Genomic DNA, 18,842 nt, shown 5'->3' with positions numbered 1-18,842 from the left:
TTCTAAATCCCCAAAAAAGCAAACCAAAAAAAAAAAAAAGAATTTATCATCATGATTTCAAAGAAACCAAATGAGGAATGAAAAGATTCTAGAATCTGCCTGATGTCATAGACTTGGCAGCACCAAAACTGGACATGTACTCTGCTCTCCTAATTTTTATTCTAAGCATCTCCCACTTCTGTGTGGGCCAGCACCTCTGGGAAAACTTCTGACCAACATTCTGTTCTAAGATATAAAAGAGACCACAAGGTCTGTGCCCTGCAGGGGCTAACAACTAATCACACTGACCAAAGCTCAAGAAGGAATACTTTTAAGTGCATTCTATTCAGACCATACTATCTTAATTAAATATCTCTAGTGGAACTGGGGGGCAGGACATAGCAAAGACAAGATATAACCAAGTTCTTAGGGGTCATCATGTGCCGAATAATCTCCTGGGTTCACCAAAGGATATCATCCTGAGGAAAACATGCTCCCTGTCCTTAACTAATGACAATGTAATAGGACAACGCAGGCAGGACACCCTTGTAGAAGAGATGTAGACAGAGTATGGGCTCCTGACCAGTGATAACACAGAGCAGGGAGAGTCCCTGGCTCCTTCTCTGTCTACTGGAGACTATAAAGTGTCCAAACAGGAAGAGAAACTTTCCATACTGATACTAGCTCTTGGAGACAACAAGAGACCTCTTTTCCCACTAGCCTTGATGATACATGCAACTTTTCTGTTTTCATTGGACCCAAATACTAACAATTGTTTGTTGTTATTAGGATTAATGACTCAGTGACAATCCACCACTTAATTTCCAGTATTTTAGAGCCAGAAACCTTAGAGATTATTTGGCTTAATACTCTAATTTTTCCTGCAAAGAAATCAAGAGCCAAATACTTAGGTAACATGTCCCAGCTCATACACAGGGGAAGGTTAGGTGTGAGTTTTGGGTTATTTTATGTACCATAATACCATTAATTTGTAATAGTCTGTTTTCAATTTATACTTTAACAGCCTAGAAACATATAGTGGATATTTTTTCCTTTTGGATATTTTTTAATGGTTGAAGGATGAATATAATTGCTATATTTTGAAAGGTATCAATATAAGTTTTTATTTCTACAGGCCACATCTCTTATGCAAAATGAATTAAATAAGTCTCATTACGTTAATTTTTTCTGATATCATAGCTCAGACATATCTATTTAATAAATTTCTCTTGAAATCCTATATTATCTACCAATTTAAATCATAAGAGGAAATGCAGTTGACCAGCAAATCCAGAGTTAGACATTAATGATGATTCCTTAAGTTCATGATGTAGAGAATAGAGAGAGATCACATATTATGTATCATCATATACTGATGGCCTATGCTGGATAAATAATAAAAACAGACAAGGCCAATTACAATCACATGGAAATTAACATGTCTAATGTCAGATCCAAAGCACTGCAAGTTTTACAGTGGAAGAGTGGCTCTTATGAGAATAAACATTTGGCAATTTCTCAAGAAAAGAAGGCGAGTGAGTGGTCAGATGGCTGGATGGGTCATGGGAGGAGCAAGGACCCAAGTGGGCCCCACCTGCAGAGATGACACCCACAGCTCAGGAAGGGACTCAGCACAAGGGGCCAAGTTCCCTGCTTCCCAGGGCTCAGAACCCACTGGGCCCATGGCTGGTGCTGATCCAGACACTCTTACAGCAACTCTCCCACACTCAGGCTCAAAACTCCAGAGAAAGAAGGAAGCCTTAGATATTTTAAACTTATAAAATGCAGATGGGGTACAGATGTGCTGGTTTTCTTAGTCCTTAATATTAAGTGTCCATAATGTATCTTCATAATAGTTTTGAAGAAGGTGACTGCTCTGTCTGATGAAGCAGGACTCACATGTGTTGCATTTTTTTCTTTTACCTGAACTAAGAATATGGAGAAAAAGTAGCAAAAAAAGTGTTCAAAATCAATTACAATAAAACATCACACAGAGACAGAGCATTCAAAAAGTGACCTGATAGAGAGAGCTCTGACTACAGTCACTACATAGTCACTACTAAAATTTGTATAAATTTAAAGTTCAATTTTGGCATCCATGAAGGCTTTTTGGGGGGAAGAAGAAAAGAAACCATGAAACTTCAACTGTATATAAAATAGATAAACAACAGTTTCTTCTGTACATCACAGGGAACTATACTCAATATCTTGTAATAATTTATAATAAAAAAGAATATGAAAACAAATATATGTGTATATATATATGACTGAAGCATTATGCTGTACACCAGAAACTGACATAACATTGTAAACTGACTATAACCCAATAAAAAAGAAAGAAGAATCTATCAAACTTTAATTGATCAAGGACTAAAACATGACAAGAACAAGCTGAGAAATTTACTCTAAAGAATCTAATAAAATTGCCCAAAGAATATCCTAGAACATATGTGACAATGACAAACAACCCCTCTCAGGACCTATGTTAGATGATGGATTTCTCCAGTAATTTCTTCAAAGATCATGAAGTAAATCAAAGTTCAAAGAAAACAATATAAAAATGTCAAAAGGAAAATGCCTTTAAAAACTTCATGTCAATCTATTATGTTAAATCCATAAAAGCAAGTCTAATAAATGTCAGCTTTAAAATACCTCTGAGTGAAGGGTTTTCCACAAATTTAAAGCAGTCTCGTAAAAGGAATGAGACACACTGACCATAGTTGCCACTCAACTTTTGAACTCAAACATCAGATTGACTCTTGCAGTTGGAAGGAAAGTCAGTGGTCAAGTTCAGCATCTCCAGGGTTGTGGTCACCTCATAGATCTCCAGCCAGTCTCTGAACATCTCCAATCAGTCTCTGAACATCTCCAGTGAATAGTGCAATCACTCCAACTGGGACCAGCCATTCCAAGGCTGGACACCCTAGGATGGATGCCTCCCTTATGCTGCATTGAATCACAAAGTGTTAGCAAATCCATCACCTCCATCCTGAACATATTCAATCTTCTGCTTGAACATAAATCTCAGGTTTAAAATTTGTCCTGGTAGTTAATGGAGAGCCATAGAATAATTCTCAGAAGAATGTTAAAAATCTACCTGGAAAGGAGGAGATGAGGTTTTTGTTTTTGTTTTAATTTTGGAGGTAATTTTTAACAGGAAATTAGTGAAATTGCCTAGCTGGATACAAGGAGGAACTTACTAAGTTGTACACATCCCAGGTTTTTGGCAGAAGAGACTGGGTAAAGGATTGTGCAGACACTATTACCACCCACCAGGGCAGGCAATGAACAGGGGAGCAGAGTGGGATTGGAGAAAAGGGAAGTTCAGTTTGGATCACGTCCCATACCCATACAGAGAATTTTAAAAAGCAACAGGAAATTTGAGTCTGGAATTCAGAGAGATCTGAGCCAGAAATTTGAATCTGGAGTCATAAAAACACAAGGAAAGGGTTCCTGAGGATAGATGTTAAGACGGACTAAGCATGAAGCTTAGGGGAAGTGGTATTTAGTTAACAAGAGTCAGGTGGAAGAAAAGGATGAAAAGAAGATACATAAAAGCCAGCTCAAAATATAGAAGGTAAGCCAGAGAGAAATAAGTAACAGAAACCAAGAAATTAGTTGTTTCTCTATTTGGACTAAATATACATTTGTTTAAAAGATGCTTTTGAAGAATTTTAAATAATTAGAGATTTTTATTAATGTTGAGTGTAAAACACAACCTACTAAATTAAAATATAAATAATGTTTCTGGATTTTAGGATTATAGCTCCCCCAAAAGGGCACAGCTTCACAAAAACTGATCCTACATAAGGTCAAAAAGAAAGCCACAGTAATTTAAAAAGATTCTACAAAATGTATACTAACTTCTCTGATTGTTTCAATTATTTTGCTGTAAACAAATAAAAATTTTGCTTTTAAAATCCCATATGACTATTGTGATATTGTGATTTATAAGAAGAAATATGTGTTTGGTCTTTGACCAATTTCTGGAAAAGATCTCCTAAACCTTTGGAATTTCATAAGTGATTGAAGTAAAAAAGGTGTCTTGATATTCATAACAAGCTACACCTGAGTTTATGTTAATGAGGTGACTTGCAGATAGCATCTAAGGATGGGGTTGGTGGTCAGGGGGAACCAACTGAGTTATTAGAGAGTTGGAACTTTCAGTCCCACCCCTGACCTCCAGGGAGAGGAGAGAAGAGCTGGCGACTGAGTTCAATCATCAATGGCAATGATTTCATCAGTCAAGCCTGTGTAATGAAGCCTCCATAAAAACCCAGAAGGTTGAGTTTCAGAGAGCCTCTGGGTCAGTGAACACGTGGAGATTCAGGGAGAGTGGCATACAGGAGCTCCACACCCATTCCCCATACCTTGCCCTGTGCATTTCTTCCATTTAACTATTTCTGAGTTATATCATTGTATAATAAAATGGTAATCTGGTGATTGAAATGTTTCTCTGAGTCCTATGAGCTTCTCTAGAGAATTAATGAAACCCATGGAGGGCACTGTTGGAACCTATAAGCTGTTCAGTCACAACTTTTGATTGGTATATGAGAGCGGGCAGTCTTGCAGGACTGAGCCCTTCATCTGTGGGCTCCAACACTATCTCCAGGTAAACACTGTCTGAAATGAGTTGAATTGTAAACACCCAGCTGGTGTCACAGAGAATTGCTCACTGGTGTGGGGAGAAATCCCTAACATCTCAGTTAGTTTTAGACACTTTTAACTATGAAGTATAGGTATTATTAACTAACCTTTAGGTTTAAAAATATTCATAAGGGAGATCATATAATTCTTACAACTGAAAGACACTGAAAACATTTCTTTACCCTCAAAATAACTAGAAATAATACAAAAATAAAATACCATTCCCATTAGCAATGAAACATACGAAGTACCTAGAAACTAGCTCAGCAAAGAAAACACAAACCTTCTTTAAAGAAGTCTAAAACTCTAAAACTCTATTAAAAAGACATAAAAGATGATCTGAACAAATGGAGATCTTTCATAAAGGAGATCTTAGATAATATTATAATGCTTATAGTCCTCAATATCATTTACAAATTTAATAAATTGAACAGCATCAGGATTTTTTAATAAACTTAACCACTTATTTTAAATTTATATAGAAGACTGCAAGGTCCATCAAGAATTAAGTCTTAAAGATGTTGAAACTTTGAAAACTCCCAGTTTATCCCTCCCCTCAACACTTTTCCATTTGGTAACCATAGTTTATTTGCTATGTCTGTCAGTTCAACTCTAGTTTGTAAAAATTTCATTTTTGTCATTATTTTTTGATATCACATATATATGATATATGGCATTTGTCTGTCTCTGTCAGATGTAATTCACTTAATATAATAATCTCTAGGTCTATTCATGTTGTTGCAAAAGGTGTAATCTCATTTTTTAAAGGCTGAGTCATATTCCATTGTGGATTTATATACCACATCTTCTTTATCTAGTCATCTGTTCATGGACATTTATCCTGCTTCCATATCTTGGTTATTGTAAATAGTGCGGCTAGGATCACTGGGGTGCATACATCTTTTCATGTTATGGTTTTACTCAAATATATGTCCAGGAGTGGCATTGCTCAATCATACAGGAACTCTCTTTTTAGTTTTTTGGGGGAACTTCCATATTTTTCTACATATTGGCTGCACCAGTTTACATTACCCACAACAGTGTAGGAGGGTCCCCTTTTTCTCCATACTCTCCCCACCATTTATTCTTTGTAGACTTGTAAGGATGGCCATTCTGACTGATGTGAAGTGGTATCTCATTGTAGTTTTGATTTGAATTTCTGATAATCAGAGATATTGCGCATCTTTTTATGTACCTGTTGGCCAGCTGTCTGTCTTCCTAGAGAAATGTCTATTTAGATTTTCTGCCCATTTTTGATTGGGTTGGTTGTTTTCTTTTAAATCATGTTATATGTGCTGTTTGTATATTTTGAAATTTAATCCCTTGTCAGTCTCATCATTTGCAAATGTGTTCTCCCATTCTGTACATTGTCTTTTCATTTTGTTTTTGGATTCATTTGCTGTACATAATCTTTTAAGTTTAATTAGGTCCCACTTGCTTATTTTTGCTTTTATTTCCATTACACTATGGAGGTATTGGAAAAAATATTAACACAGTCCATAATTTATAATGTCTTGGCTCTTGCTTCTGGATACAAAATAAGAAAAGGTCCTCACTGAGGACCCTCACCAGGACACAGCCAGGAAGAGCCAAATGTACAGCTTGGGGGGAAGAGCCAAATCCTGGGAAGAAGTACAAACATTTGAGACCCAAGCTAGACTTGGATCCTGCCCACAAATACCAGAAATATGATCTGTGGCACATTGTATAAGGAATAACTGGCTCAGATTCTTATATGATTCTTCCTTCATAATCTGAATTTTGAGTATGCAGGAAACGTCCTTTGGTGACCCCCACATCCCAGTTCTGTCATCCACGGGAGAGCCAGTGGCTTTCTCCCAGTTGTGTCCCAGGGAAAGACAGACACTCCCAGTAAACTCCCAAGGACTGAACCTGATTGTCAATCTACACAAGACCAGGCCAGGAAAGAGCAGAAGCTGATACTGACAAGCCTTCCAGAACTGTGACCCTCCAGACTGGTCACACATGCATCCATGGACATGCAAACTTCCTCACACTCAGAGGGGAGACACAGTGGCAGAATATGATGCTTCCCAGTAGCTACCCATCCTCAAGCTTCAATCAGTTCAAGTTGCACCGCTGGTAGCCACATTTAAGTCTTTATTAAGTAGTTACTTATTTATTTTAGCTTTTCCTCCATTATTTTCTATTAAATCTTCCAAAGCCAAAGGTTACTTCCCATGAAAAATGAAGAAATTAGTTTTATATCAGCCAACTAAAGAATGACTGAACTATGCTCGCATATACATTCACATGCAGATTTGGAAAAAGTCATAGGTTTATTAAAATAAAGTGAAATATATTATTGATTCTCATGCAATTCATTCTTTCATGTGCATTCATACTGCATTATGTAAAGTGAATTACATTTGGGATAAAGCAGTAACAAACTGATTAAAAAAGTCCTTTCTGGAATTCCAATTCAGTTAAGAATTAGACAATTCACAAAAGACTGTACTTTACATGGACATGGTAATAAAAGCTTGAAGGGAAATGAGGCAGGGAGGTGGGACGGATAGTGATGCATGGGACTGTCATCATTGTTCTCACTGGGTGATCACTACAAGGGATCCTGGGAGATCTTACTGACAAGCAGGCATTTGAGCTGAGACCTGAAGGAAGGAGGGAGACCACCACGTATGTGTCCAGGGAGGATTCAACGCAGAGGGAAGAGCTAATGCCAGGCCCTGGGGCAGAACATTCTCAAGAAAGTAATGGACAACCCACAGAATGAGAGAATTTTTTTCCAAATCATATTTCTGAAAAGAGCATTTTATCTAGAATACATACTGCTCCAAAGAAGATATACAAATGGCCAACAAGCATATGAAAGCAGCTCAATATCAGGGAAGCGCAATCCAAAACCACAAGGAGATGCCACTTTAGAACCACGAGGATGACTATATCAAAAAGATAGACGATAAGAGGTGTTGGCTATAATGTAGAGATAAATTGGAACCCTCATAGTCTGCTATTGGAAACATGTAAAACGGTGCAGCCACTTTGAAAACAGCCTGGAATTTCTAAAAAGGTCAAACAGAGTTTCCTTATAACCCAGCCATGACAATCTCAGGTATGCAGCTGTGAGAAATAAAACCTAGATCCCCAAAAAACTGGTTTACAAATGTTCACAGCAAAATTATTTCTCATAAAAAAAAAAACTGAAAACAAATTGCGTGGACACCAGTTCACATAACCCGTCTCCATCCTGAGGCGCAACCCCGCCCCCAGACCACAGGAGCCAATCCGCGCGCGCCCTTCCCGGCCTCGCCCCAGAGCCCTCCTGAACTGCGCCCCTCCGTCCGCCTACCGGCCCGCCCGTTGGTCAGGCAGGGAAGCCGCGGTTGGCAGTTGGTCTGAGCGTCTGGCCGTTCCGACGCCCCGCGGCTCCCCTGAGGCTGCTGCTGTGGTGGTGGCGGCGGCGGCGCGGTCCCTCCGGGAGGAGCGGCGTGGGCCGAGCAGCGGCCGCGGAGTGTTGAGCCCAGCACGGCGGCAGCAGTGGAGACGGCGGCAGGCGCGGGCCCCGAGCTGGTCCGCGGGCAGGTGTTCGACGTGGGGCCGCGCTCCAGCAGCCTCATCCTCGAGGGCTCCTACCGCGTGGAGTGGTGAGTGTCCGCGCCCCGCGTGCCGGCCGCGCCCTCCCGGCCTCCCGCTCCGCCTCGTCGAATGTGGCCGTTGCGCCGGCCTGACCCGCGACCCCGACCCTGGCCGGACCGCAGCCGGGCTGCCCCGTCGTCCGCGCGCCGGGGGTCTCGAGCGGGGTCGGGTCGCTTGGGCGGGGGCGTTACTCGCAGCGCTTCCCGGGCGGCCCTCGATGGCCCGCGGAGTGGGGGAGGGGAGCGGGGGTCGGAGGCCGGGACCCGGGGAACCCGGGACCTCAGGACGCGAACGGACCCCCACCCCAGAGTGCTCGCCTAGCGGCCTTCCCTTGACGTCCCCATAGTGAAGCCGCGAATTACCTCAGATGCTTGAGGGGGCAGCTGTGGTCTGGTTCTCAGCGGCGGGTGTGCACAACCCCGAAGTCATCGTCTTGTTTTCCCCCCTCCCCTGCCTTTTCCGCGGTCGGCTTTGGTTCAGCACCTTCCGTGGTGCCCGGGTGCTCCGCTGAGCAGGCTCTCTAAAAGGCACGTAGTGGCACCAGTGTGGGTGTGGAATGTCTCCATCTTCAAGTGTTTAAATGGGTTTGGGCATGGTACTGTTCGCGTTTCAGGAAGGGTAAGTCAGCATCGCTGTTGTGATTTATTTAAGGAGTCTTTTGGAGTTGGCCCTAATTTGACTTTTCCCCCCTTATACCCCACGTCAGCTCTCATACTAGCATAAAGGCTTCCAGAGGTTTTATCACAATGACTGTGGACTTTTCCTGTTAAAGCTTTAGTGGCCAGTGCCACTTTCCATTAGTAAATTTTGTTTTCCCTTCTGCTTTAACCCATAGTGAGTGGTTTTAGTTAATACTGGCATTGACATTTTTTAGCTCTTAATTTTATATAAGAAAAAAGTAAATTAAAAAAAACTATTATTCATATAGTTGAACTTGTTTTGTTTTATGAATTGCTAATTTAAATATATGCCTAATTTATACATATATATACTAATATATAATATATAAAGCTATATTAAAATATATAAAACTAATACATATATAATGTATACTAATATACGCTAGTTTAAACATACCAATATAAGTGTATTTATATATTTATATAAATTTAATCTAAATAGTAATTTAAATATATTAAATACTAATTTAAATATATTGAATTTATATAAATATATACTGTTGAAATTTCACCACTTAAAAATAAGGCCAGTAAGTTGTTTTTATTACCTTGGTATGTAGGAAACTAGAGATAAAATATCCAATATATATGGATTGTCAGGCTGGCCCTGAGCGGGCATTCGGGACCCTGGACTCCAGGAGGGCTCCCTCCAAGCCCCCCTCCTCTGCCTGAGGGACTCAGTTCAAGCTACTGATGTTAGCACTTCTCCGTTACAGACTCGGCTTAATTCTAACCTATGTCCTGTATATTTTTGATGACAGGAATCTTTTTTTTTTTTTTTAATTTTGCATTTCTCCAGTGCCTAAGACACCACTGAGACTCGGGATGTGATTATTTCCCTTAGAAAGCACCTCCGGCTTTGGGGCACAGAGAGAAACTAGAAATAAGATTGAACTATGTTAACACAATTCAGGCACAAAATAATGAGGGTGTAGAGTTAAGGTAATGGCAGAGGGGGTGAGGAAGGGGCTACCTGGGGCCTTTAAAAGTTTGAATTTCACTTTATTTTCTTGACCATAGTACATCTAATTAGGTGGAATCTGAAAAATTTGGAACCGTGGAAAGCAAGTAAAAATCGCCTGTAAGGCCAACCATCAAATCCATATTTTTTGGTTTAATTCTTAATTTTTTGAATGTATGTATTCTCACTCTTGCTTTCTCACTATATACATTTATTTTAAATGATATTTTAATACATATTATATTTTTAAGCAAATTAACATTATACTGTTTTGAATTTTATTTTTCATCTTTACATGTATTTAGGTATTTTACAGCATGTTGCTAAAGAATTTTCCACTATGTGATATTTAAAAATTCAGTTGGGGGGATAATAGCTCAGTAGTGGAGCACATGCTTAGCATGCACAAGGTCCTGGGTTCAATCTCAGTACCTCCATTTAAAAAATAAATAAAATAAAAACTCAGTTGATTAACTATTTTAGAGTTTATTTAATCAGTTCCATTCATTGGATTTTTGCTTCAAATCTTATTTCATCTAAAAATGTGTACAGCTAAAAGATAAGGATTTTAAAGGGCCTAAGAAAAAGACCTTTCTCACACCCTAAAGTGTTAATTCATTTCTTGATATCAAATATTCAGTGTTCAAATTTCTCCAGATGTTCAATAAGTGTGTTTATCTGTTTGTTTTTGGCATTTTGTTTGTTCAGATATTCAGTTTTGTTCAAGCACCTAAGTAAGATCTGTTCATTGCAATGATATGTATAGTTTGCACATTGTGATTAATCCATCCTGAGCTTTTCTTGGTATCTGGTGTGAGACGTGAAGTGTAAATGAAAAAAAAATGCGTGTAAACATGTTTCAGACTGTGCTTTAGCATGTGTTCAGTATCCACTAAGACTCTTGTCTTTTCCCCTTGGTTTCATCAGGCAGCTGCTTGTTTTGTTTGTTTTTAAGGAACCAGCCTTTAGATTTCTTTCTTTCTTAATTTCTCAGTTCTCTCATTCATTTATATCTGTTTTCATTTTTCCGTCTTTTACCTTCTTTTAGGATTTCTTGCTGATCTCATAATGTCTTCATTTATTGAAAATTCAATTGCACACCTTCCACACACCAGGCTTTGTGCCACGTGTTGGGAATGCAGTGGTCAGCAGATAAAGATGCCCTGTCCCCAGGAAGCTTATAGTTGAGCCCAGAATTTAATTCTCTTTAATTAATAATAAAAATATATCTATATACAGATACATAGGCATATGTATGAGTGTAGATATGGCTGCTTTCTGTAACTTTTGTTATAGAGTCATATTCTCATCATTGTCTAAATCTCTACTGTATAATGTTGAATCATAGAAAATTGTTGATATTCAGGATCAACACAGGATCAACCCAAAGAGGAACACACCAAGGCACATGGTCATCAAATTGACCAAAATGAAGGATAAGGAGAAAATATTAAAATTAGCAGTAGAAAAGCAACAAAAAACATACAAGGGAACTCCCATAAGGCTATCAGCTGATTTTTCAGCAGAAACTCTACAGGCCAGAAGGGAGTGGCACGATATATTTAAAGTGATGAAAGGGGAAAACTTACAACCGAGAATACTCTTTCCTTCCAAAGTGTCACAGATAAATGGAAGCTAAAAGATTTCAGCACCACCAAACCAGGTTTACAACAAATGTTAAAGGACCTTCTTTAGTCATCAAACCATAAGAAAAGAAAACAAAAAGAAGAAAGTGGAGAAAAAAATAAAAAAGACAGACCTACAAAAGATTGCTTTGGCTGTTCGGTGTCTTTTATGGTTCCTTACAAATTTTGGAGTTGTTTGTTCTAGTTCTGTGAAGAATGTCATGAATATTTTGATGGGGCTGCATTGGATCTGTGGGTTGCTTTGGGCAGTGTGGCCATTTTGATAGTGTTGATTATTAAAATCCAAGAGCACAAGAAGTCTTTCCATTTCTTTGTGTCATTTCAGTTTTCAGGATATAGGTAACCTCCTTGGATAAGTTTATTTCTAGGTATTTTGTTGTTTTTCATGTAATAGAACTGCCTCTGCCAGTTAAAAATGTCTGGTTCTTGAAGTGAAAAGAAAAGTGAATGAAGGGCAGCAAATGGCAAAATATCCTTCTTTTTTATGAGTGAGTTGTATTCATATATATATGTATATATATATGATATATATATACTGCATCTTCTTTATCTATTCAACTATTGATGTACACTTAAGATGCTTCCTTATCTCAGCAATTATAAATAATGTTGCTGTTAAGAGCAAGGCATATGTATCTTTTTCAATTAATTCTTATTTTGTGGTTGGCTTTATTCCTTTGATAATGATGTAAGTTTAAGAAGCTAAAGCGCTAAACGTTCTTACAAACAATAAACAGTTCATATAGGTAAATTTTAAAAATATAGGTGCAGTAAAAAAAAAGCTAAAGCCATGAGAGACAGGGAAGTAACTTAAAAGACCTATTACTAAATGAAAAGAGCCAGTCTGAAAAGGCTACAAACTGTAGGATTCCAACCAAATGACATTCTGGAAAAGGCACAGCTACAGAAACAATAAAAAGATCCTGAGGAGAGGGAGGGAGGGATGAATAGATGGTGCACAAGGGATTTTTAGGGCAATGAAATTATTCTGTGTGATTCTATAGTGGCTACATGTCATGATGCATTTGTCAAAGCCCACAGAATGTACAACATCAAGAGTGAACCCTAATGTAAACTATAGACTTTGGTTGATAATAATGTGCCCATGTTGGTTCATCGATTGTACCAAACATGCCACACTGATGCGGAATGTTGAGGCTAGGGGAGTATGTGTGTGTGGTGGTGATGATGAGGGATATGTGTGAACACTCTGTATTGTCTGCTCAATTCTGCTGTGAATCTGAAACTGCTCAAAAAGAATAAAGTCTATTAAAAAAAAGAGGATGGATTAATTAGTGATATAACCTTACAAGGACGAATTATTCAGGGCTACAAATAGAATGAATGGCATATTCAATTAAAAGCATGTATCTTTAAAAATGTTACTTAGAGCAAAAGAGACAGACATCACAGTGTGCAGTGTGATTTATTTAATTTTTATCAAGTTCAGCCACCATGAAACTGATGGATGCGTGTTGTCAGAGGGTGTGGTTCAGTTGAAATGTGACAGAAGTGTATATTCTATGTTAATGGATATGATTCAAACATATGATACATACATTGACTTTTTGAAGACTGTGGAGGGTTAGGAATTTGAAAAATTCGTGAAATCAGTAACTTAACGTTGATACATTTCACTTTTTTTTTTACTGTATATAGATATAAACACAAAAACGAAGAGGTAAGAAAAATTACCATTGGACAGTAATGGAGAGAATGACACTTTGGTTACAACCCTCCCCTCTGACACAGCCCCTCCCCCACACACTGGTAACTGACCAATCTGGGATGTCAGTTGCTGGCTGGGTTCCAGGTGGAACATTGCGGGTGTCCCTGGGGGCTTGTTGTGGCTGGTGGCTCCACGGTAACCGGGTAGAGCCCTGGATGGGTCAGTGCCATGGAGGGGCTGCTGTCCTCCATGGAGCTTGGCTTCAGGCTGATCCTGAGGGAGTTGAGCGTGGTCCTGGTGGTGCTGCTGCCCGATGACCTGTGTTCTCAGCTCATGTTCCAGAGCCACCAGTGAGAGGCAGTGTTGAGTCTCCCTGTCTTCACCTCATTGGTGAGTGTCTTATTTACCTGCAGACTTATTCAGTGTGTTAGAAGTCACCTTTATCAAAGCTATGAAAAGCAGCGGGCTGAAACACTGGCTGCCCAGATGGAAGAGAAGTGCCACCTCATCGACCAGCTGTATGTGGCTAAACAGGAGTGTCCCAGCATGGAGACGACTTTAAAGAACGCCAGGCGAGAGAAGGAGCCAGTAAATGTACCCAGCCTCGCTAAGGCTTACAGACACTTGATGACGGTTAACCTGAGTTTAAGGAAGGAAATCACTTTTCTCATTGAAGAACTGAGGAAAGAGAGATCCCTGCAGTCTATTCAAGCAGAGGTGGCGGAGATGCTGAAAGTGCGCATGTTCCTGGAGGAGGTCACGAGAATCAGCACATTACAAGCAGCTGTTACAAACCAGCCAGGGGACCAGGCACCAAGCCTTGACGATCCCTTTCCCAGGAGTGGGCCCTCGTGTTAAAGCCGTGCTGTGCCCTCCCCTCCACCCAGGCCTCCCAAGCTGCCGGGCTGCATTCACTCACCCTGTCAGATCTCCACCTGCGCTGCAAGGAGGCCAGTGGATGGAGGGCAGTCCCCTCCTTTGGACCAGAGTCCCTCCAACTGTACCAGTGAGCACAGCAGTGAACTTCTTCATGGTCACCTTCTCCATCTCAAATGTATGGAATTCCCAGAAAACACCAAGAAATGTGGGACTTTCTCAATATTCACAGAATGCTCGAATTGTCTCTAATTAGCAGTGAAAGAAATGTGTTTAAGAGACTGATCTTTTACTCAGTTTGAACCTTCCTTGCACCACATTTCTTAAGGCAGTTTTAGTAGCTATTGTGCATTAATTGTAGAAATGTATATATAGGTTTCTGTATACAAATATTGCAGTATAATTTGATAACACATGTAGTTTATCAGTATAGAGTTTAAGTTGGCCATAGTATTTTTTCTAGAGTTGAAATCTTAAAAGTCATCAGTTTAAGGAAAAGAAATGTGTTATGCCTGAGTTTTGTATTCTATAAAAAAGACAATGTCTTTTGAGATGATAATAGAGTATGCTTATTAGAGTTTTTATTGAATACTTATATTCTGTCATAACAATAGATATATTTAAAAATAAATTTGGTGACTTTCATGGAGATTGTTTCTTTTTCCTGCAGTAATGCTACAGTATGAGTTTTCTGACCAAGAAGAAATCCACCTGGACAATTTGCGGACACCTCCACATCCCTGCCCCTCATGTCTCGCTTGCCATCTTGCACTCACACGTCAGGGGAAAGCTAGGGCAGTGTTAGGGTTTTCTTTTCATAGTTAAGTTTTAGGTCCGCAGTTAGTACCGTTATTCACAGATGATGTGTTCTCCCAGTGGAGTGGGCGCAAAGTGGTTTTCATCATGGTAGAAGGGACGGAGCTCATAACACTTTTGTAACTGGAGGGAATCACGTGAATAAATGACAGAGGGAGCATCATAATAAAGTGTATGGCATTTCCTTGAATTGATTAAAGAAAAAAATTGTGCTTGGGTTGGAGAAGAGAAATTAAAACTAAAACGTAGTCCTGTCTTCCTGTTGGGGAGGAAAGGATGATTCCAAACACATTCCAAATTAAACAGAAGGTATGGAATTTCAGAGGTGATACACATATAAATATGAAGAGGAAAGTGGAAGCAGTGGAATCTGGGTTAGCCTTGGCAGAAGTGGTCCTGAAAGACCTCTTCTAGGAAAGGACACCTGAACATGAAGGTCACCTGGAGAGAAACTCTGTAGGTTGAGGGGACAGTGCAGGTGACAGCTCTGAAGGAGCTGTCATGATCACAGTGTTTGTGAGGACCAGTCAAATCCAGAGTCTCCAGAATGCAGTGAAAGAATGGGAGAAGGGAGGGTAAGGCTACCAGGGGTCAGAAGATGGAAGGGGCTGATACCACTACACTTTGACTTCAATTTGAAAGGTTATTAGCTACCACTTTGGAAAAGAAGATAAAGTGAGTAGGATACCATGACTGTGATTTGAGGCTAATGATGGTGGTGACTGGACGAGGGGAGCGATGGAAGTGCAGGTGGAGCAGTGAAACTGGTTCCCCCTCGAGTCCTGCAGGCAGAGACCATGGGACATAAAGGGGTTTGTGGGTTGAGGAAAGCAAAGGGTTGGGATGGAGATAAGAAATCCAAGTGACGCATCTGCATCAGAGGTGATAACTTCCAGTGAAATAGGTATGAAAAACAGGAGTGTATTTGGAAGAGAAATTGGAAAGAGACTGTCTTGAAGAAGACTTTAAACAAGGTCCCATGACACCAGAGTACAAATGCCCAGTGCTCAGGGGGTACAAATGTCTTGGGGTCAGGGAGGGATTAGAAGGGCAGCTACAAACTCAGGGAGGAATGTTACTCTAGCAGAGACATAGACCAAGGCTGGGTCAAGTTCAGAGGGGAAACTCCATGGGCCTGTTTGTGCTCCCAGGTCAACTTGGGTTTCTCAGTATCAACAATAAAACAAAGGGCCACAGTGGTGATCTCCTTGAGTCTGTCCCCATGTGCTGGGGTTTGAGTTGTTCAGAATCCCCACCCTGGTCCCTTTTCACAACAAGGGAAATGACACCTCAGGTAGTCACAGAGCCCTGGAGAGCAATAAGGAACGTGGTGTGACACATCACACAAGAGTCATGGCACAGGAAGTGCTCCTGTTGTCTTTGGCTCTTGTAAAATGATGGCATCCTGTGTTTGACACAGTGACTCAGCCTGAGATTGGGGTTTGAACTCGGGACTACCTCCAGGTATGCTGTTCCCCTCTCTATGAGATGATCTTGAGGTGGTAAGACATCCTACTTTCCTTATGCTTCTGAGGGTGAATTCCACACTATCATCCTATTAACCTCTGAGTCCATTACCTCCCACTTCCCAAGGCTGGGGTTGAGCATCCTTTAGCCAGAACATTAGAGCCCATGCAAGCAGTGTCACATGTGTCTTAACCCGGAGCAGGAGCCTCACCTCCCTTGGAAAATCAGATATATCCTGGAGTAAGGGACAGTGATCGGATACCTGGGTGTTTAAAGGAGAATATTCAAATTATTCTAAAAATGAGATACTTTCAATTACATAAATAAAGTAACTTATCTCACTAAGAAGGGAGAATTAACATTTGGGGGACATTTCTTTGAGTATGAAAAGTTCACTATCAATGTAGTCAGATCCTTTTATCTTTTTCATATATTTTTTTTCTTTTCTTTTCTTTCTTTTGTCCTGGGACCATCGAATTCAAGTTCATTAGATGGGAGGGTGGGGAGAGGGAGATGCACTCACCCTCACTCTCCCTAACATAGTGCAAAGTACCCATACCTCTGCTGGTCCAGGTAGGGGTGGGGAGGTGGGAGAGCCCACAGCCTCAGTCCTAGAGGCAAGCTGAGAGAGAGGTGGCAGAGGTCTGTGTCTTCCTCATCACAGAGGCTCAGGACCCCTCCACCTCGGCCTCTTCCCTACAGGCAGGGGCAGATGTCAGTGGGCTCCTGGCCTCAGTTCAAACACTCTCTGGCCTGACATGGTCACCAGCAAAGTGTGTTCTCCAAAGACCACTGACAGGAGCTTGAAGGGTATGTCCCTGCAGTGCTGTGGACACAACAGGTGGCGCTGACCTGCTCAGAGATGGTGCTGGCCATCCGCTTGTCATTCGCTCGATCCCCGGGTGTCACCAGCACTGCACCTTCACTCAGCAACAGGTAAGAGAGCTGGTCTAGGATTCGCTCCAGCCCCCGGGTCAGGGCAGAAGGCATCACAGCCCTAGGTGCTGGAGGGCGCTTTCTGCCAGACTTGGCTTCCGGGTCCACTTCAGTTTCAAAACTTATTGACTTAAAATGAGAAGAACCATAGTGTCTGAGGCAGCTCCCAGCCCCCACCTGTGTCAATTACTAATCTGTTCTTTGTATCTCAGAGTCAAGTTTTGGTGTTTCGACAGTTTGGGTGGGTTTTTTGTTTGTTTAGGGTTTCTTTTTTGGTTCCACAATGTGAGATCATGTGATATCTGTTTTCTTTGTCTGACATTTCAGTTAGTAGAAGACCCTCCAAGTCCTTCTGTGTTGTTGTAAATGGCAACATATCTTTCTTTTTATGTCTGAAAAATATCCCATATATATTCAATCGGATATTTATTATATATATACATCACATTTTCCTATATGTGGAATATTTGTGTCACATGTATATATGACATTTTCTTTATCTGTCATCTATTGATGGAAACTTAGATCACTTCCATGTTTTGGCTGTAGTAAATAATGCTGCAGTAAACATAGGGGTGCAGATAGGTTTTTCAGTTAGTGTTTTTGCTTCCTTTGGATAAATATCTAGAGGGAGAATGCTGGATCATATAGTAGTTCTTTATATTTTAATTTTTTGAGGACCCTCCATACTATATACCATAGTGGCTGCATCAATTTACATTCCCACCAACAGTGCAGGAGGGTTCCCTTTTTACCACATTCCTGCTAGCACTTGTTATTTTCCTGTCTTTTTGATAATAGCTGTTCCAATAGGTGTGAGGTGAAATCTCATTGTGGCTTTGATTTGCATTTCCCCGATGGTCAGTCATCTTGAAGATCCTTTCATGTGTCTGTTAACTCTCTGTGTGCCTTCTTTGAAAAAATGCCTACTCAGATCCTCTGCCTGTTTTGAATCAGATTGTTTTTTCTTTTTCTTTCTTCCTTTTTTTTCCCTACTGAATTGTAGAATATCTTTATGTATTTTGGATATTAACTACTAATCATACATGAGTTTACAAATATTTCCTCCCGTTCCATAGGTTGCCTTTCCATTTTGTTGATGGTTTCCTTTGCTGTACAAAAGTTTTTTAGTTTGATGTAGTCCCATTTTTTTTTCATTTTTGCTTTTGTTGCCTTTGCTTGTTGTGTCAAATTTTAAAAATCAGTATGAAGACCAATATCAATGAGCTTAGCACCTATGTTTCCTTCTATAAGTTTTACATCTACATTCAACTCTTTAATCTACTTTGAGTTAGTTTTTGTGGGTGGTGTAAGCTAGTGGTATAGCTTCATTCTTTTGCATATGGCTCTTCTGTTTTCCAGACGCCATTTATTGAAGAGAATGCATTTTCCCCATTGTATATTCCTGGCTCCTTTGTCATAAATTAATTAATTTGTGAGTTTATTTCTGGGCTCTCTATTCTGTTCCACTGATCTATGTGTCCGTTTTTATGTCAGTACCATATTGTTTTGACTCCTGTAGCTTTGTATAAAGTTTGAAGTGAGGA

The 18,842-nt window shown here is 40.2% G+C and overlaps 1 pseudogene; it reads right to left on the bottom strand.

Moving 5' to 3' along the window:
* LOC140699886 (formin-2-like) overlaps positions 1–8,225 on the bottom strand; it is a 121,548-nt pseudogene extending 113,323 nt beyond the window's left edge.
* Between the last annotated feature and the right edge of the window lie 10,617 nt (positions 8,226–18,842).

The sequence above is a fragment of the Vicugna pacos genome, chromosome 11 (genome assembly GCF_048564905.1).
Source record: "Vicugna pacos chromosome 11, VicPac4, whole genome shotgun sequence".
In the NCBI taxonomy this organism is placed as follows: Eukaryota; Metazoa; Chordata; class Mammalia; order Artiodactyla; family Camelidae; genus Vicugna; species Vicugna pacos.
This window is presented reverse-complemented; position numbering and strand designations above follow the sequence as displayed.